Source organism: Cherax quadricarinatus, chromosome 38, assembly GCF_038502225.1.
Source record: "Cherax quadricarinatus isolate ZL_2023a chromosome 38, ASM3850222v1, whole genome shotgun sequence".
In the NCBI taxonomy this organism is placed as follows: domain Eukaryota; kingdom Metazoa; phylum Arthropoda; class Malacostraca; order Decapoda; family Parastacidae; genus Cherax; species Cherax quadricarinatus.
The window spans coordinates 21,421,973-21,445,324 of NC_091329.1; the positions used below are offsets into that span (position 1 = coordinate 21,421,973).

The 23,352-nt window shown below is 39.8% G+C and overlaps 1 long non-coding RNA gene across 1 annotated transcript; it reads left to right on the forward strand.

Moving 5' to 3' along the window:
- The first annotated feature begins 2,845 nt into the window (after positions 1-2,845).
- Positions 2,846-15,972, forward strand: LOC128692857 (uncharacterized). The gene is made up of 3 exons (XR_011392871.1): positions 2,846-3,004; positions 5,591-5,637; positions 15,805-15,972. It is a non-coding gene; the product is annotated as an uncharacterized lncRNA (long non-coding RNA).
- The last annotated feature ends 7,380 nt before the right edge of the window (positions 15,973-23,352 follow it).

Genomic DNA, 23,352 nt, shown 5'->3' on the forward strand with positions numbered 1-23,352 from the left:
TTCTTTGTCTCCACAGGTGCCTCAATGCACCGCTCACCTTTTATCCAAGGCAGTTCTATGGTTCACTTCGTGTTTCATAGACCCGTCTGCTAACGAGTCCACTAACAAATATCTGAACACATTCACTTCCATATATATATATATATATATATATATATATATATATATATATATATATATATATATATATATATATATATATAAATATAGATTTATGCATATTATATGCAATAAGATCACAGTAAACAGGTGATTTCAAAATATGCAAAACAACCACTCTGAAAGAATAGAGAAATTCCAAGCGCTTTCGTGACTACTCACATTATCAAGGAACTATGAAAGTGAAGCATCCAAGGAAGCTATATAAGGAGCTCCGGCCAGCACCTCACTATCAGATCCCACAACGGTTAAACACCTGACGCACGCCGACCCAACTTGGATAGGTCCTTTGCAAAACTCACCCCCAAGCTATTTATTTGTCCAGTGTATTATTAAATTCTTCCCAAATTCTATTAATTATAAATGGATCTAATTTATATAAACCAAAGGAAATATTCATATTATTGTCAAAACTGCTTTTTATGAAACAAGATTCAATTATATTCCTGTCGACCATGGACTTGCTTGATACTACTTTCTCAACTTTTTGAAAATCAATTGGATGGTTAAAATCTCTTACATGAATAAATAGAGCATTGGAATCTTGTCCAGTTCTAATGCTATATTTATGTTGTTTTAATCTTAGTTCGAGATTTTTACCAGTTTGACCGTAATAAACTTTATCGCAAATTTTACAAGGAATCTTATAGACACATCCATCAGCATTTTGGGGGGAATTCTTAATCAAAAGTTTTTTTACTGTATCAAGATTTTTGAATACAACTTTAATATTAAAAGTCTTAAGAAGAGAAGGCATATCAACCAAGTTTTCATGGTAAGGGAGAACCAACATATTTTTAGTTGAATAAGGCTGGTTGCCCCTTTTTGGATTATAAAAAGTGTTTCTAGCAACTTTAAAAGATTTATCAATTACATTTCTTGGGTATTTTAAATCATTACCTATTTCATAAATTTTGGATATTTCCTCATCTATGAACTCAGGACTACAAATTCGTAAAGCTCTCAAAAACATTGATGAGAAAACAGACAGTTTGACTCTATCTTGATGCGAGGAATAATAGTGGACATAGGAACAGTTATTTGTAGGTTTTCTGTAAATTTTAAATTTGAATTCATTATTACCCTTAATAATTAAAACATCTAGAAAAGGCAATGAGTTATTTTCATCAAACTCAACAGTAAAGTTTATAGAATGGGCTAAGCTATTAAATATTAAATTAAATAGCTTAGCCCATTCTATAAACTTTACTGTTGAGTTTGAAGAAAATAACTCATTGCCTTTTCTAGATGTTTTAATTATTAAGGGTAATAATGAATTCAAATATAAAATTTACAGAAAACCTACAAATAACTGTTCCTATGTCCCCTATTATTCCTCGCATCAAGATAGAGTCAAACTGTCTGTTTTCTCATCAATGTTTTTTGAGAGCTTTACGAATTTGTAGTCCAGAGTTCATAGATGAGGAAATATCCAAAATTTATGAAATAGGTAATGATTTAAAATACCCAAGAAATGTAATTGATAAATCTTTTAAAGTTGCTAGAAACACTTTTTATAATCCAAAAAGGGGCAAATAGCCTTTTTCAACTAAAAATATGTTGGTTCTCCCTTACCGCGTCACGTGTTTAACCGTTGTGGGATCTGATAGTGAGGTGCTGGCCGGACCCCCTTATATAGCTTCCTTGGATGCTTCACTTTCATAGTTCCTTGATAATGTGAGTAGTCACGAAAGCGCTTGGAATTTCTCTATTCTTTCAGAGTGGTTGTTTTGCATATATATATATATATATATATATATATATATATATATATATATATATATATATATATATATATATATATATATATATATATATATATATATATATATATATATATATATATATATATATATATATATATATATATATATATATATATATATATATATATATATATATATATATATATATATATATATATATATATATATATATATATATATATATATAGATTTATGCATATTATATACAATTAAATATCATAATAATAGAAATAGATGAGATCATATATACAGAATAACCAGAGTGTAAAACCATCATAATATCCTCTAAGCACTTTACCTAAGGAACATCAGAGAAGACATTTGCTTTCTGAAGTACTTTGATCTTTTGACTATATTTTTCACAGAAATTATCATGCATGTATACAGAGAACCTTCCTTTGGGTTACATGCACGAATATTTAATGTCCGAAGTAGTTCATAGGAGATAGTTTTAAGTTGTTGCCAGGAGAAATTCCTCGCGATATTTTCAGATAGATTGCCCAATTGGTACCTGCACGGTTCAACAGCAATGTAAACTTTTGTTCATATCGGATACACGAGTGTTGACACTTGAAGCCGTTTAAAGATTCATTCTCAAGTTATCACAATAGTACAGTAGCACTACTGAGATGTATAATATTGGTACACTGTCATCAGCACACTTTCTTGCAAGAAAGATACACCAGAATTGAGTCTCAGACCGAGCAGCAGGGGCGTTTCTAAGTTATTGCAAGCAAGCTTTGGAAGACTTTTTTTTAACAGTTACTGTTAGCTAAACCCCCCTAATAAACCTTGCTGTGTGAGAAATTTATCACCCGTGAACTACATACGTCAAGTAGGAGTACACAGCTGCACTACACGTTAGTGACTATATAAGCGCCAGGTGACCCTTCCATCCTGGACACAAGCTAAACGACAGCATTAAAACCAGCAGCTGTTCCAGGTCGGGTCCAAGAAAAGTTATTCTTTCAGTAGCCATCATAACAAGATTTTGTGTCCACACCCTCCTGCTTGATAACTGCTACATCCAGTAAAATCTCACAACACCAACCATGACGTATCACTCATCTTCCCTTTTTGTAAGTATTAAAAAAGGAACTTATATGAGCAGTCTCATATGTATATATATATATATATATATATATATATATATATATATATATATATATATATATATATATATATAATATATATATATATATATATATATATATATATATATATATATATATATATATATATATATATATATATATATATATATATATATATATATATATATGCAATAAGATCACAGTATACAGGTGATTTCAAAATATGCAAAACAACCACTCTGAAAGAATAGAGAAATTCCAAGCGCTTTCGTGACTACTCACATTATCAAGGAACTATAGTTCCTTGATAATGTGAGTAGTCACGAAAGCGCTTGGAATTTCTCTATTCTTTCAGAGTGGTTGTTTTGCATATATATATATATATATATATATATATATATATATATATATATATATATATATCTGTGTGTGTGTGTGTGTGTGTGTGTGTGTGTGTCGTGCCGAATAGGCAGAACTTGCGATCTTGGCTTAAATAGAAACGCTCATCTTGCCATATAGGACAAGTGAAAATTTGTGTATGCAATAATTTCACCAAAATCATTCTGAACCTAACGAAAAAATATATTTCACTGTGTTTGTTTAGTATTAAATTATTGTAAACAAATCTAAAATATATTTAGTTGGGTTAGGCTAAAATAAATTGTCTTATTATAAAAAGGTTAGGTAAGTTTTTTAAGATTCTTTTGGTGTAAAATTAATTTTTTTTACATTAACATTAATGAAAAAAATATATCTTTAAACATATAAGAGAAAATTTTAGAAAGGACTAAATTTTAAATGAGTTCTTGCTAATTGACCAGTTTTACATATTCGGATAGTGATGATAGTGAGGCTCAGGTTAGGGTGTGTAGAAGAGAGGGAGACTACTTCCCGGTAAAAGTAGGTCTTAGACAGGGATGTGTAATGCCACCATGGTTGTTTAATATATTTATAGATGGGGTTGTAAAAGAAGTAAATGCTAGGGTGTTCGGGAGAGGGGTGGGATTAAATTATGGGGAATTAAATACAAAATGGGAAGTGACACAGTCACTTTTTGCTGATGATACTGTGCTTATGGGAGACTCTAAAGAAAAATTGCAAAGGTTAGTGGACGAATTTGGGAATGTGTGTAAAGGCAGAAAGTTGAAAGTGAACATAGAAAAGAGTAAGGTGATGAGAGTATCAAATGATTTAGATAAAGAAAAATTGGAAATCAAATTGGGGAGGAGTATGGAAGAAGTGAATGTTTTCAGATATTTGGGAGTTGACGTGTCAGCGGTTGGATTTATGAAGGATGAGGTTAATCATAGAATTGATGAAGGAAAAAAGGTGAGTGGTGCATTGAGGTATATGTTATCTAAGGAGGCAAAGAAGGGAATGTATGAAAGTATAGTAGTACCAACACTCCTATATGGGTGTGAAGCTTGGGTTGTAAATGCTGCAGCGAGGAGGCGGTTGGAGGCAGTGGAGATGTCCTGTCTAAGAGCAATGTGTGGTGTAAATATTATGCAGAAAATTCGGAGTGTGGAAATTAGGAGAAGGTGTGGAGTTAATAAAAGTATTAGTCAGAGGGCTGAAGAGGGTTAGTTGAGGTGGTTTGGTCATTTAGAGAGAATGGATCAAAGTAGAATGACATGGAGAGCGTATAAATCTGTGGGGGAAGGAAGGCGGGGTAGGGGTCGTCCTCGAAAAGGTTGGAGGGAGGGTGTAAAGGAGGCATTGTGGGTGAGGGGTTTGGACTTTCAGCATGCGTGCGTGAGCGTGTTAGATAGGAGTGAATGGAGACAAATGGTATTTGGGACCTGACGATCTGTTGGAGTGTGAGCAGGGTAATATTTAGTGAAGGGATTCAGGGAAACCGGTTATTTTATATAACCGGACTTGAGTCCTGGAAATGGGAAGTACAATGCCTGCACTCTAAAGGAGGGGCTTGGGATATTGGCAGTTTGGAGAGATATATTGTGTATTTTTATACGTAAATACTTGTAAACTGTTGCATTCTGGGCACCTCTGCAAAAACAGTGATTACGTCTGAGTGAGGTGAAAGTGTTGAATGATGATGAAAGTATTTTCTTTTTGGGGATTTTCTTTCTCTTTGGGTCACCCTGCCTCGGTGGGAGACGGCCGACTTGTTGAAAAAAAATATGCATATATATATATATATATATATATATATATATATATATATATATATATATATGCAAAACAACCATATGACTACTCACTTATCAAGGAACTATCATAGTTCCTTGGTAAGTGAGTAGTCACGAAAGCGCTTGGAATTTCACTACTCCATCATAGTGGTTGTTTTGCATATACATACATACATACATACACACACACACAAATACACACACACACACACACACACACACACACACATATATATATATATATATATATATATATATATATATATATATATATATATATATATATATATATATATATATATATGTATGTATGTATATATATTACTAGTCAAAAGTACGTTACTGATAAGAACTGACTAATTTTAATTTGATAAATACAATGATAAATCTGAAATAATTTCATATATAAATTTTGCAGATAAGTGGTGTGGTTGTGGTGTTCTCCGTACTGTTGTACACTTGTATGTAAGTATGGTTCACTCTATCTTGTTTTGTCTTTGGTTCTGTTACATGTTTATCAATGATTTTGTTACAAGATTTACCAGGGATACTGTTAAATGATTCACTGGTGCCTATAACTTGATTCACTGGTAATTCAGTCTCATGATATACCAGTGGCTCTGTAACATGATTCCTCAGTTCTTCTCTTATATAAATCATTAGTCTCTGTACCATAACACACTAGTACTTTTGCAACTGATTCATTAGTGATATTTTGGAACGATTAACAGTGGTTTTGTAACAATTCACCAGTGATCCTGTAACATGATTCTCGAGTGATTCTGTGACCTGATTCAATCAGTGCTTCTTGTACATCTTTCACTGTTTCTCATAAAGTTTGTCACTGCCTGGGTGTTTCCAATATGTCGTACAGCTTGGCGAAACTCAACCCATGGCGGAGATGTCCGCATCTCACGTCTAGTATATTTTACCTTTATATCACTAGCTAAAGCTAACCTAGACAAAGCTAACCTAGACAAAGCTAACCTAGACAAAGCTAACCTAGACAAAGCTAGCCTAGACAAAGCTAGCCTAGACAAAGCTAACCTAGTTAAGGCACTTGTGCAACATCTGGTTATCTTTATTGTAGACGTTTCGCCATGCAGTGGCTTCATCAATACAGATTCTAGGACATAAGTAGAAAACAGAAGAACTATATACAAAAGATGAGGTAATCAGTCCCTCAGCCTTGGAGGTGGTGTTTACAGCACCACGGTGCTGTAAACACCAAGTGTCTTAACTTTCATCTTGTCGGTATTGTATACCTGTCTTGCACAAAGCTAACTTAGACAAAGCTAACCTAGACAAAGTTAACACTAACCAAAGCTAACCTAGACAAAGTTAACACTAACCAAAGCTAACCTAGACAAAGCTAACCTAGAGAACGAGTAATTTTCGAAAGAATAAGAAGGCACAGTACCGTGACTGGAACATCACACAAATGGCCAGCACATATTAGAATGAAACTAATGACGACGTTTCACTCTGATCTGGACCATAAACTAGTTACATAGTGACTAATGTGACTAGTTAATGGTCCAAGCCAGACCCAAGCGTCGCTATAAGTTTCATTCACAACTACCCTGGTACACTGTACACCGGGTACGTCAGGCCCATGCTGGAGTATGCAGCACCAGTTTGGAACCCGCACTGGGTCAAGCACGTTAAGAAATTAGAGAAAGTGCAAAGGTTTGCGACAAGGCTAGTTCCAGAGCTCAGGGTAATGTCCTACGAAGAAAGGTTAAGGGAAATCGGCCTGACGACACTGGAGGACAGGAGGGTTAGGGGAGACATGATAACGACATACAAAATACTGCGTGGAATAGACAAGGTGGACAGAGACAAGATGTTCCAGAGAGGGGACACAGATACGAGGGATCACCCTTGGAAGTTGAAGACTCAGATGAATCACAGGGATGTTAGGAAGTATTTCTTCAGTCATAGAGTGGTCAGGAACTGGAACAGTCTTGCGAGTGATGTAGTGGAGGCAGGAACCAAACATAGCTTTAAGACGAGGTATGATAAAGCTCAGGGAGCAGGGAGAGAGAGGACCTAGTAGCGTTCAGTGAAGAGGCGGGGCCAGGAGCTGAGTCTCGACCCCTGCAACCACAATTAGGTGAGTACATGATACTACTCCATGTACACCACCTCATCTACCCTGGTACGCATGATACTACTCAATGAACACCATCTCAACTACCCTGGTACACACGATACTACTCCATGAACACCACCTCAACTACCCTGGTACACATGATACTACTCCATGAACACCACCTCAACTACCCTGGTACACATGATACTACTCCATGAACACCACCTCAACTACCCTGGTACACATGATACTACTCCATGAACACCACCTCAGCTACCCTGGTACACACGATACTACTCCATGAACACCACCTCAACTACCCTGGTACACATGATACTACTCAATGAACACCACCTCAACTACCCTGGTACACACGATACTACTCCATGAACACCACCTCATCTACCCTGGTACACATGATACTACTCCATGAACACCACCTCAACTACCCTGGTACACATGATACTACTCCATGAACACCACCTCAACTACCCTGGTACACATGATACTACTTCATGAACACCACCTCAACTACCCTGGTACACATGATACTACTCCATGAACACCACCTCAACTACCCTGGTACACATGATACTACTCCATGAACACCACTTCAACTACCCTGGTACACATGATACTACTCCATGAACACCACCTCAACTACCCTGGTACACATGATACTACTCCATGAACACCACCTCAACTACCCTGGTACACATGATACTACTTCATGAACACCACCTCAACTACCCTGGTACACATGATACTACTCCATGAACACCACCTCAACTACCCTGGTACACATGATACTACTCCATGAACACCACTTCAACTACCCTGGTACACATGATACTACTCCATGAACACCACCTCAACTACCCTGGTACACATGATACTACTCCATGAACACCACCTCAACTACCCTGGTACACATGATACTACTCCATGAACACCACCTCAACTACCCTGGTACACATGATACTACTCCATGAACACCACCTCAACTACCCTGGTACACATGATACTACTCCTTGAACACCACCTCAACTACCCTGGTACACATGATACTACTCCATGAACACCACCTCAACTACCCTGGTACATATGATACTACTTCATGAACACCACCTCAACTACCCTGGTACGCATGATACTACTCCATGAACACCACCTCAACTACCCTGGTACACATGATACTACTCCATGAACACCACCTCAACTACCCTGGTACACATGATACTACTCCATGAACACCACCTCAACTACCCTGGTACACATGATACTACTCCATGAACACCACCTCAACTACCCTGGTACACATGATACTACTCCATGAACACCACCTCAACTACCCTGGTACACATGATACTACTCCATGAACACCACCTCAACTACCCTGGTACACATGATACTACTCCATGAACACCACCTCAACTACCCTGGTACACATGATACTACTCCATGAACACCACCTCAACTACCCTGGTACACATGATACTACTCCATGAACACCACCTCAACTACCCTGGTACACATGATACTACTCCATGAACACCACCTCAACTACCCTGGTACACATGATACTACTCCATGAACACCACCTCACTACCCTGCTACACATGATACTACTCCATGAACACCACCTCAACTACCCTGGTACACATGATACTACTCCATGAACACCACCTCAACTACCCTGGTACACATGATACTACTCCATGAACACCACCTCAACTACCCTGGTACACATGATACTACTCCATGAACACCACCTCAACTACCCTGGTACACATGATACTACTCCATGAACACCACCTCAACTACCCTGGTACACATGATACTACTCCATGAACACCACCTCAACTACCCTGGTACACATGATACTACTCCATGAACACCACCTCAACTACCCTGGTACACATGATACTACTCCATGAACACCACCTCAACTACCCTGGTACACATGATACTACTCCATGAACACCACCTCAACTACCCTGGTACACATGATACTACTCCATGAACACCACCTCAACTACCCTGGTACACATGATACTACTCCATGAACACCACCTCAACTACCCTGGTACACATGATACTACTCCATGAACACCACCTCAACTACCCTGGTACACATGATACTACTCCATGAACACCACCTCAACTACCCTGGTACACATGATACTACTCCATGAACACCACCTCAACTACCCTGGTACACATGATACTACTCCATGAACACCACCTCAACTACCCTGGTACACATGATACTACTCCATGAACACCACCTCAACTACCCTGGTACACATGATACTACTCCATGAACACCACCTCAACTACCCTGGTACACATGATACTACTCCATGAACACCACCTCAACTACCCTGGTACACATGATACTACTCCATGAACACCACCTCAACTACCCTGGTACACATGATACTACTCCATGAACACCACCTCAACTACCCTGGTACACATGATACTACTCCATGAACACCACCTCAACTACCCTGGTACACATGATACTACTCCATGAACACCACCTCAACTACCCTGGTACACATGATACTACTCCATGAACACCACCTCAACTACCCTGGTACACATGATACTACTCCATGAACACCACCTCAACTACCCTGGTACACATGATACTACTCCATGAACACCACCTCAACTACCCTGGTACACATGATACTACTCCATGAACACCACCTCAACTACCCTGGTACACATGATACTACTCCATGAACACCACCTCAACTACCCTGGTACACATGATACTACTCCATGAACACCACCTCAACTACCCTGGTACACATGATACTACTCCATGAACACCACCTCAACTACCCTGGTACACATGATACTACTCCATGAACACCACCTCAACTACCCTGGTACACATGATACTACTCCATGAACACCACCTCAACTACCCTGGTACACATGATACTACTCCATGAACACCACCTCAACTACCCTGGTACACATGATACTACTCCATGAACACCACCTCAACTACCCTGGTACACATGATACTACTCCATGAACACCACCTCAACTACCCTGGTACACATGATACTACTCCATGAACACCACCTCAACTACCCTGGTACACATGATACTACTCCATGAACACCACCTCAACTACCCTGGTACACATGATACTACTCCATGAACACCACCTCAACTACCCTGTACACATGTACTACTCCATGAACACCACCTCAACTACCCTGGTACTACTACCCTGGTCCATGAACACCACCTCAACTACCCTGGTACACATGATACTACTCCATGAACACCACCTCAACTACCCTGGTACACATGATACTACTCCATGAACACCACCTCAACTACCCTGGTACACATGATACTACTCCATGAACACCACCTCAACTACCCTGGTACACATGATACTACTCCATGAACACCACCTCAACTACCCTGGTACACATGATACTACTCCATGAACACCACCTCAACTACCCTGGTACACATGATACTACTCCATGAACACCACCTCAACTACCCTGGTACACATGATACTACTCCATGAACACCACCTCAACTACCCTGGTACACATGATACTACTCCATGAACACCACCTCAACTACCCTGGTACACATGATACTACTCCATGAACACCACCTCAACTACCCTGGTACACATGATACTACTCCATGAACACCACCTCAACTACCCTGGTACACATGATACTACTCCATGAACACCACCTCAACTACCCTGGTACACATGATACTACTCCATGAACACCACTACTCCATCAACTACCCTGGTACACATGATACTACTCCATGAACACCACCTCAACTACCTACCCTGGTACACATGATACTACTCCATGAACACCACCTCAACTACCCTGGTACACATGATACTACTCCATGAACACCACCTCAACTACCCTGGTACACATGATACTACTCCATGAACACCACCTCAACTACCCTGGTACACATGATACTACTCCATGAACACCACCTCAACTACCCTGGTACACATGATACTACTCCATGAACACCACCTCAACTACCCTGGTACACATGATACTACTCCATGAACACCACCTCAACTACCCTGGTACACATGATACTACTCCATGAACACCACCTCAACTACCCTGGTACACATGATACTACTCCATGAACACCACCTCAACTACCCTGGTACACATGATACTACTCCATGAACACCACCTCAACTACCCTGGTACACATGATACTACTCCATGAACACCACCTCAACTACCCTGGTACACATGAACACCATCAACTACCCTGGTACACATGATACTACTCCATGAACACCACCTCAACTACCCTGAACACCACCTCAACTACCCTGGTACACATGTACTACATGAACACCACCTCAACTATACTACTCCATGAACACCACCTCAACTACCCTGGTACACATGATACTACTCCATGAACACCACCTCAACTACCCTGGTACACATGATACTACTCCATGAACACCACCTTAACTACCCTGGTACACATGATACTACTCCATGAACACCACCTCAACTACCCTGGTACACATGATACTACTCCATGAACACCACCTCAACTACCCTGGTACACATGATACTACTCCATGAACACCACCTCAACTACCCTGGTACACATGATACTACTCCATGAACACCACCTCAACTACCCTGGTACACATGATACTACTCCATGAACACCACCTCAACTACCCTGGTACACATGATACTACTCCATGAACACCACTTCAACTACCCTGGTACACATGATACTATGAACACCACCTCAACTACCCTGGTACACATGATACTACTCCATGAACACCACCTCAACTACCCTGGTACACATGATACTACTCCATGAACACCACCTCAACTACCCTGGTACACATGATACTACTCCATGAACACCACCTCAACTACCCTGGTACACATGATACTACTCCATGAACACCACCTCAACAACCCTGGTACACATGATACTACTCCATGAACACCACCAACTACCCTGGTACACATGATACTACTCCATGAACACCACCTCAACTACCCTGTACACATGATACTACTCCATGAACACCACCTCAACTACCCTGGTACACATGATACTACTCCATGAACACCCTCAACTACCCTGGTACACATGATACTACTCCATGAACACCACCTCAACTACCCTGGTACACATGATACTACTCCATGAACACCACCTCAACTACCCTGGTACACATGATACTACTCCATGAACACCACCTCAACTACCCTGGTACACATGATACTACTCCATGAACACCACCTCAACTACCCTGGTACACATGATACTACTCCATGAACACCACCTCAACTACCCTGGTACACATGATACTACTCCATGAACACCACCAACTACCCTGGTACACATGATACTACTCCATGAACACCACCTCAACTACCCTGGTACACATGATACTACTCCATGAACACCACCTCAACTACCCTGGTCCACATGATACTACTCCATGAACACCCTCAACTACCCTGGTACACATGATACTACTCCATGAACACCACCTCAACTACCCTGGTACACATGATACTACTCCATGAACACCACCTCAACTACCCTGGTACACATGATACTACTCCATGAACACCACCTCAACTACCCTGGTACACATGATACTACTCCATGAACACCACCTCAACTACCCTGGTACACATGATACTACTCCATGAACACCACCTCAACTACCCTGGTACACATGATACTACTCCATGAACACCACCTCAACTACCCTGGTACACATGATACTACTCCATGAACACCACCTCAACTACCCTGGTACACATGATACTACTCCATGAACACCACCTCAACTACCCTGGTACACATGATACTACTCCATGAACACCACTTCAACTACCCTGACACATATGGTACTACTACACGTACACCATCTCAATTACTCTGGTACACATATACCAGGGTACATTTCGAAATACGAAAAACTCTGGAAAAAGAAGTCCTTTCTAATAAACACATCGGCCGTTTCCCACCAAGTTAGGGAGACCCCCTCCCCCCAAAAAAAAAGAAATATTTTCATCAATCAGTCCCATGGATAATACTTTTACTAACCCCGCACCTCTTTCTAATCTCCAAGCTACAGATTCTTCTCTGTATAATATTCACACGACACACTGCCCTCAGCCTACTTACGACATCCGCCGACCATACTTCACACCCATATAAGAGCATTGGTACCACTATAATCTCATAAATTCCCTTGTTTGCTGCCATGGATTACGTTCTTTGTCTCCAGATGCCTCAATGTGTCATTCACCTTTTTTTCTCGTCAATTCTATGGTTCACCTCGTCTTTCATAAACCCATCTGCTCACAAGTCTACTCCCAAATATCTGAACACATTCACTTCCTTCATACTACCACCCTCCAATCTGATATCCAGTTTTTTATTACGTATTTTTTTTATCCTAATCACATTTTTTTCTAATGTTCATTTTTAATTTCCTTCTTTTACTTAACCTCTCAAATATTTCCACCAACCTTTGGAACTTCTCTAAAGACTCCCAAAACCATAGCGCCATCAGCAAAAAGCAACTATGACAACTCCCACTTTGTTAGATTCTTTTTCTTTTAGTCATACACTTCTCTCCAACACCCCTGCAGTCACTTCTCTTACAACTCCATCTGTAAATATTAAAGAAACATGGTGACATCATGCATCCTTGTCTAAAGAATTACTTTTACTGGAAAATAACCTCCCTCTACTACGTACCGTGACCTGAGCCTCACTATTCTTGTAATAACTTTAAACTGCTTTCAGTAACCTACTACCTATTTCATACACTTAAGAACATAAGAAATGAGGAACACTGCAGCAGGCCTGTTGGCCCATACTAGGCAAGTTGCCCCTATATCCATCCTATCATATGCCTTTTCCAAATCCATAAATGCAATGAAAACGTCTTTACCCTTATCTAAATACTCTTCACTTACATGCTTCACTGTAAACATTTGGTCTACACATCCTTTACCATTCCTAAATCCTTCTTGTTCACTGCGATCCTTCTCTCCATCTTACCCTTAATTCCGTCAATAATAACTCTGCTATACACCTTACCAGGTATACTCAATAAGCTTATTTCCCTATGAGTCTTACACTTTCTTTTGTCCCCTTTGCCTTTATACAGAGGAACTATGTACGCTCTCCGCCAGTCAATAGGTACCATCCCCTCTTTCATACATTTATTAAATAAAAGCATCAACCACTCCAAAAATATCCCAACCTGCTTTTAACATTGCCGTCTTGATCCCAACAATCCCAGCTGCTTTACTCCCATTCATCTTACCCATAACCTCACGCACATCCACCGCACTTACATCTGGCTCTTCCTCACTCCAAAAAGATGTAATACCTCCCTGGCATATGCATGAAATCACAGCTTCCCTCTCTTCATCAACATTTAACAATTACTCAAAGTATTCCCTCCATCTTTCCGATACCTCCAACTCCCCATTTAATAATTCTCCTCTTCCATTTTTAATTCTCAAATCCATTTGTTCCCTAGGCTTTCTCAACCTATTTCACTCAAAAAAATTTGCTCGTTCTCAGCAAAACTTGTTGACAACTCCCCACCCACTCTCTTTTTTACTCTCTTTTTACAGTCCCTTACTCCTCTGTTAACCTCTCTTTTTCTCTCCATATACTCCTTCCTCCTTAAATCATTTCTGGTTTGCAAAAACCTCTAAAATGCTTTTTCTCTCATCATTCCACCAATTGCTCCTCTTCCCTCATGCAACCACCTAGAGTTAGTGATCTACTGAACACTAACACAGTGTTCTGAACACTAACAAAGAGTGTGTTCTGCTGAACACTAACACAGAGTGTTCTGCTGAACACTAACACAGAATGTTCTGCTGAACGCTCTAACTCTGCATTCTTAAATCTACCACATACCTCTTATCTATTCTATATTGAAATGTCACATTTACTTTTATTAGAAGATAATTTTTTCCTTGTTTTAACTCATCGTAAATCCCGGACCTTGTGAACAGTGCTGAAGGACTCACAAAGGTTTAGCACATGCCCAAAGCAAATTTCATACTTATTAAATTTTGAATGTATTGAATTCCGAGTTGCTGGATAGCTGGTGACAGGTTACCTCCCTCGTAACAGGTTTCTACCTCCTGACACACGTGATCTACACACACAGAATTTTGCACCTTCCTTCTCACTTATTTATATCACTTTACTCGAGAGTGTTTGTATGTTTTTTTTTTTTTTTCAGTTTTTCTATATTAGTATTCAATGCGCAAAAGTCAATTAAATTCTGTCTGTTCAGCAGTTTTGCTGCATAATTTTTTATAAAGCTAACTCTGAATATAACTTATTACAATGTAGTTATGTACAAATTTTATGCTTATGCTTTACGAAATGTACTTGGGCTTTACCAAGTGATTCACCGAAGGCTTCAATCGTCAGTTTTAAACTTTGTTTAACTTTTACAGAGGTAAACCGTGTCCAGAGGAAGTCACGTGCACAAAGTTTGGCTATGTGGTATTCGATAAGGTAACCAGTGAGTCAGCGGTGTGCCTAGCTAATGGCGCCAAGCCTCTTTGTTTAGGCACTGATGACAAAGGAATTTATTTACCTACCACGACCTCAATTTCTGGTACCACGACCTCAATTTCTGGTACCACGACCTCAATTTCCGGTACCACGACCTCAATTTCTGGTACCACGACCTCAATTTCTGGTACCACGACCTCAATTTCTGGTACCACTACCTCAATTTCTGCTACTACCGCCACAACCGTGCCTAGCTGTGGAGTGGCATCGTGTACGACTAAAGGAGTGTTTGCCTACCCTGAGTGTAAGTGTGAGAAGTACTATATTTGTAGCAGAGCTGCGTCAGGCTCAGGCCGCCTCGTCCTCCGTAGGTACACTTGTACTGGTGGTAAAGTGTTCCATATAAAAACTTTATCTTGCGTAACCAACACTCTTGTCTGTCCATATACTCAGGGCTGATTCTGAGCCGTACTCTTATGTACGAAAATTTATTTTCTTGTTAAGCTAAGATAACTGAGAGCTAAGAAAGTATGTTTTCTTGTTAAGGTAAGATAGCTGAGAGCTAAGAATGTATATTTTCTTGTGAAGGTAAGATAGCTGAGAGCTAAGAATGTATATTTACTTGTTAAGGTAAGATAGCTGAGAGCTAAGAATGTATATTTACTTGTTAAGGTAAGATAGCTGAGAGCTAAGAATGTATATTTACTTGTTAAGGTAAGATAACTGAGAGCTAAGAATGTATATTTACTTGTTAAGGTAAGATAGCTGAGAGCTAAGAATGTATATTTACTTGTTAAGGTAAGATAGCTGAGAGCTAAGAATGTAAGCTTCATTACTCCTTAACGTGGGTATCATCTTGACGCTCACTGCTGCACAACCTTAATTTTCTCAGTATTTTTCCATAATTATGGGAACTAAAGCTGTATATAATATTTTGTCGTAAAATGCACGAAGTCTTATACTACATAAGTATGATATTCTCAAAAGGAAATTCCAATGATTTACAAATAAAAACTAAGCCCAGTTTTTTGTATTATTTATTCCTATACACCGTCTGCTTTTCTCCATATACTTACACCATTACTTCCATATCTTTTCATTCATTAGAAACCTTGCATTATCATTTTATTTACCATTTTTTACTTATTTTATTTTTAAATTTAGAGTGTATAAAAGGCTTTGTACAATTTATGTTAAAGACCAAATCATAAACGAAAAAAAATGAGCATCACATAATTGCCGGAGACATCAATATGGTTGAGGCAGAAGACTCACAGGTAGTTAGTTTACAACACAGAATATATAAATTGTTTAATATTACCACCTGACCACATATGAACAAATATAACAGCTCCTCTAAAACTGGACATAATCAATGACAATACGACTAATCGTTACTAAACATTCCAAGTCACCAACGTTACCAAATCGTCAATCGACACTAATGAAATCTCCTTCAAACTCAACGATAAGGCATTAGTGAAAATTTAATCATGACATTATTTTTTTTTATTTATTAACACATCGGCCGATTCCCACCAAGGCAGGGTGGCCCAAAAAAGAAAAACTTTCATCATCATTCACTCCACCACTGTCTTGCCAGACGGGTGCTTTACACTACAGTTTATAAAACTGAAACATTAATTAACACCCCTCCTTCAGAGTGTAGACTCTGTACTTCCCATCTCCAGGACTCAAGTCCGGCCTGCCGGTTTCCCTGAATCCCTTCATAAATGTTACTTTGCTCACACTCCAACAGCACCTCAAGTATTAAAAATCATTTGTCTCCATTCACTCCTATCAAATACGCTCACGCATGCTTCCGGGAAGTCCAAGCCCCTCGCACACAAAACCTCCTTTACCCCCTCCCTCCAACCTTTCCTAGGCCGATTCTTAACCTGCCTTCCCTCCACTACAGATTTAAACACTCTCGAAGTCATTCTGTTTCATTTCATTCTATCTACATGTCTGAACCACCTCAACAACCCTTCCTCAGCCCTCTGGACAACAGTTTTGGCAATCCTGCACCTCCTCCAACTTCCAAACTACTAATTCTCTGCATTATATTCACACCACACATTGCCCTCAGACATGACATCTCCACTGCCTCCAGCCTTCTCCTCACTGCAACAATCATCACCCATGCTTCACACCCATATAAGAGTGTTGGTAAAACTATACTCTCATACATTCCCCTCTTTGCTTCCAAGGACAAAGTTCTTTGTCTCCACAGACTCCTAAGTGCACCACTCACCCTTTTCCCCTCATCAATTCTATGATTCACCTCATCTTTCATAGACCCATCTGTTGACACGTCCACTCCCAAATATCTGAATATATTTACCTCCTCTGTACTCTCTCCATCCAATCTGATATCCAATCTTTCGTCACCTAATCTTTTTGTTATCTTCATAACCTTAATCTTTCCTATATTCACTTTTAATTTTCTTCTTTTACATACCCTACCAAATACATCCACCAACCTCTGCAACTTCTCTTCAGAATCTCCCAAGAGGACAGTGTCATCAGCAAAAAGCAACTGTGACAACTCCCATTTTGTGTTTGATTCTTTATCTTTTAACTCCACACCTCTTGCCAAGACCCCTCGCATTCACTTCTCTTACAACCCCATCTATAAATATATTGAACAACCATGGTGACATCACACCCTTCTCTACCCACAAACTTCTGCACACTCTAAAACTTCATTCTTAAATCTACGCCATACTTCCTCTACCTTCCTCATTATCTATACTCTTTCTAGTCCATCTTTCTCTCAGCAGTTGTTTATATCTTACCCTAACTACTTCCTCCTTTAATTTATAGACTTTCTCTTGTTTCTTACCCAGGGATGACATTCTCCTTCTGCTCCATCTACTTCTTACTCTCACTGCAGCTACCACTAAATAATGATCTGATATATCTGTCTCCCCTCTAAAAACATGCACATTCAGAAGTCTACTTATCAACCTTTTCATCTACTAATATATTATCCAACAAACTGCTATCCTCATGTACTCATTTATCACCTTTTTTTTCTTTAAAAATGTATTACCTATTACGAAACTTCTTTCTAAACATAATCCAATTAGAGGCGCATTATCATAATTATCATCGACGCCTCACACTCAAAACTTATTTAATACACACTCTACAACAGTTTCTCCCTCTTTAGCGTTAAGGTCCTTAGAAAATCGTTTAACACCTCCCAAAATCTCTCTCTCTCTCTCTCTCTTTCTGTTCTCTACACTCGTTTCTTTCCCAGGTGCTTACTATTACCCACTTCTCACATCTCACCATTATTTTAATCTGCATAATTCTTGATTTTAGACACTTACATTCCCTCTTGTCTTTCTTAGTTCTGATTCACTGAGATGATCCCAATCTAATCCCATTTTCATCTCTCACTGATATTCTTCTAACCCCTTTATCTTCGTTCACTTAGAGCCAGGACATCGAGCTTCTTTTTGTTCATAACATTCACAGTGATACTTTTATTCACATGTATACTATAAACACGCACATTCAAACAACCCATCTTTAAAATTTCCTTCTCTGTATGTTTAGTGCTTTACATAGGATAAAGGGTTATTAGCCCTGGCATTTTCGACGCCTTCTACGACACGAATGGCTTAGGGAGGAAGAATTCTCACCCACTTCCCATGGAGATGAAAGGAAAAACTATAAGAACAGGAGCTATTAAGAGATTACAAGTAAAGTCAGACGAGTGTGCATTCACATACATGAACAACTGCATGTGTAGCATGAACTAGATGTAAGCAGAGGAAGTAAGATGTACCTGTCATCTTTTATATTTAGGAAGCAGAATATAAAAGACAACAGCAATCGCGCCACTGAGTAAAACAATTACAGGTTTCCGTTTCACACTCAACTGATCAAGTCAGTAGTGCTTTCCTGGGTGATTGTTGTCTACCAACCTACTACCTACGAGGAGAGTAGTGCCTCCCTGGGTGGTTGTTGTCTACCAACCTACTACCTACGAGTAGAGTAGTGCCTCCCTGGGTGGTTGTTGTCTACCAACCTACTACCTACGAGGAGAGTAGTGCCTCCCTGGGTGGTTGTTGTCTACCAACCTACTACCTACGAGAAGAGTAGTGCCTCCCTGGGTGGTTGCTGTCTACCAGTCTATTACCCACGAGGAGAGTAGTGCCTCCCTGGGGGGTTGCTGTCTACCAGCCTACCACCTACGAGGAGAGTAGTGCCTCCCTGGGTGGTTGTTGTCTACCAGCCTACTACCTACGAGGAGAGTAGTGCCTCCCTGGGTGGTTGTTGTCTACCAACTTACTACCTACGAGGAGAGTAGTGCCTCCCTGGGTGGTTGTTGTCTACCAACCTACTACCTACGAGGAGAGTAGTGCCTCCCTGGGTGGTTGTTGTCTACCAACCTACTACCTACGAGAAGAGTAGTGCATCCCTGGGTGGTTGCTGTCTACCAGCCTACCACCTACGAGGAGAGTAGTGCCTCCCTGGGTGGTTGTTGTCTACCAGCCTACTACCTACGAGGAGAGTAGTGCCTCCCTGGGTGGTTGTTGTCTACCAGCCTACTACCTACGAGAAGAGTAGTTCCTCCCTAGGGGGTTGCTGTCTACCAGCCTACTACCAACGAGGAGAGTAGTGCCTCCCTGGGTGGTTGTTGTCTACCAACCTACTACCTACGAGCAGAACGACAGTTCCTCCCTGAGTGACTGTTGTCTATTACCTTACTACCTATAAAAATATCGGGTATAATTAATAATAAAAATTACTGTACATCTCTTCAGAATGACCTGGATAAATTGAGCAAATGGAACCACAGAACGTTAATGGAATTTAAAGGAGATAAATGCCATGTAATAGTAATAGGATAGTGTATCAGGCCACTGTGTGACAAAATATTGTGTCACACAGAGAGAAGGAGTTACTGTTAAGAAAATTTGTCACTGAAAGATCCAATTAGCAAAAATGTGAAAACCTAGTATGCTACTCTGGCGAATTATAAAAAATCTTTCAAATATGTGGATGAAGTAATGCTAAGAAGGCTGTTTATAACATATATTAAGCTGCAGTTGAAATATGGAGAGGCAGTTTGGTGCACTTTTATGAACAAACAAACGTGAATATGTTAAAAAAAAAAAGTCCAGAGATGAGCTACAAAATGGTTACCAGAGTTAAAAACACGAGTTATGACGAAAGGTTGAAAGCACTAAAGTTGTCCACGTTGGCTAATAGCAGGAAGGGAGGAGACATGATAACCATGAGTCAGTTCATATAAAGTCATGAGAGGATTTTTACGCATCTACATCAGGAATAACATGAAGCCACAAATGAGAAAAAATGCAGAGCAGAAAAGATACAAGAAAAATTTTCTTTACAGATGGAGAAGTAGATTAATGGAATGAAAGTTTTAATATAAATATATATACGTACATATATATATATATATATATATATATATATATATATATATATATATATATATATATATATATATATATATATATATATATATATATATATATATATATATATATATATATATATATATATATATATATGCAATAAGATCACAGTAAACAGGTGATTTTAAAATATGCAAAACATCCACTGTGAAAGAGTATTGAAATTCGGAGCGCTTTCGTGAATACTCACATTTTCAATGTGAGTAGTCACGACAGCGCTTGGAATTTCACTACTCTTTCACTATGGTTGTTTTGCATATATATATATATATATATATATATATATATATATATATATATATATATATATATATATATATATATATATATATATATATATATATATATATATATATATATATATATATATATATATATATATATATATATAATATAGGGAAGTACCACCTCTATGGCTGGAATAGGGACCCTCATCCTCAGAGAAGACAATAAAGGTACCTCAGGGAAAACTCAAGGTTCTCCCCGGAGCTGTTTGAATATTTTCTTCACCTACCACCCCCTATATTTGATATTATATGTGAACATTTATTAATAAACAGAATACATTTAGAGAAAAACATAAACATGAATACAATGGCACAATGTATCAAAGATCATGAATTTCCTCCAGCTCCTCCGAGGCTGGACGTGAGCCAAGTATGCAGCAAGCATTTCCCCTCTGGATGGCTACGCTGAGACGCTGGAACATGAAAGTGGCTGCCCAAGGGTCCCTGGAGGTGTCGATGAGTCTGGAACCCAATTCTTTAAGGAAACATGTGGCATTTTTTTCCCCATGATCCCAAGGTCTCTGATCCCACTGGGACAAATTGATACTGTTAGCTTATGTCCCTGTACTTGCTGATCTTGTACTCCTCCCTGTGGTCAGCAGCTCCTCCCTGTCGCCCCACACTGTGATGGATATAATTGTCAGCCAGTGTGGACACACAGGTATAGTCCCATGCTAAGAGCTTGCCATTCTTCCAAGGATAGATGGTGATCCCGTCAGGGCAGATTGCTGGGTTGTGGGTATTGTTGGCTGCTAGTGATCGGGGCTCCGTCTCGGCTGGGCATCCAGCTGTAGCAAGGGTTCTTTTAATAATGTTGTTGACCTCATTGTGTCTTGCATGCCAGCCCTTGGTTTTGGAACAGTTAAGACCATGTAGACCGTATTGGTCTGCTTGCGCTTTGCCGCAAATACACATATATTCTGTGTGAATTGGGGCAGCAAGGCGCAGAGCCACTGCAATACGGAGGGTCTTAGGGTCGAGTAGCGTTCCCATTGCCGATATGGAAACTGTTTGGAGGAAGTCCCCAGAGTGAGGTGCGCTCATAGCCTGGAGACGGGCAATCTCCTTATCTGATGTTACAGCCCTGAGCAAGTTGGCAAGCACCTTTTCAGCGATCGGGCCATCCCAGCTTGACTGTGAGCCAGTGCTGCACTAGGGTTTGGTGCTGGAGCAGCAAGAGTCTCCCATTCAGTGATGGCACTGGCATAGCTAGGGTCTTCTATTCCTGCTGAGTCACTGAGGGTATCAGGAAGAATTTGTCTTATCAACTCATTTGATGCTATGGAAGAGGATAGGAAAGCTGGTAGAGCAATCTGGGAGGATCTGCTTACTCCTAGCCCTCCAAGCCTGACCGGAAGTGAGGCTTGCAACCACTGTCCATCTTCAAGGGAAAGATTCAATACCCTATTTAGCATGGTCTTAAGGAGAGAGTCATATTCCTTGAGTTTTGGACTGCTGAAGGCTGGGGAGCATCTCACAAAGTAGATAAGTTTTGGGATTGACAGACACCTGGTGAGTAGGTAGAAGGCATCGTGTGCGTCAATGTCTTTCATCCTGCTTTCCATCGTCCGGAAGTCTGAGACTTTTTTTCTAGAATCAGATCGATGGCATTGGACCCAAGAGGAGCACCGAGGAGAGTGCTATTGGCTGGATCAATGGCTCGTGCTCCTGGTAAAACGGCGCTGATATTCTGGATCATCTGTTGATTGGAAGAAACTATTTCACATTTGGTGGGGTTTAA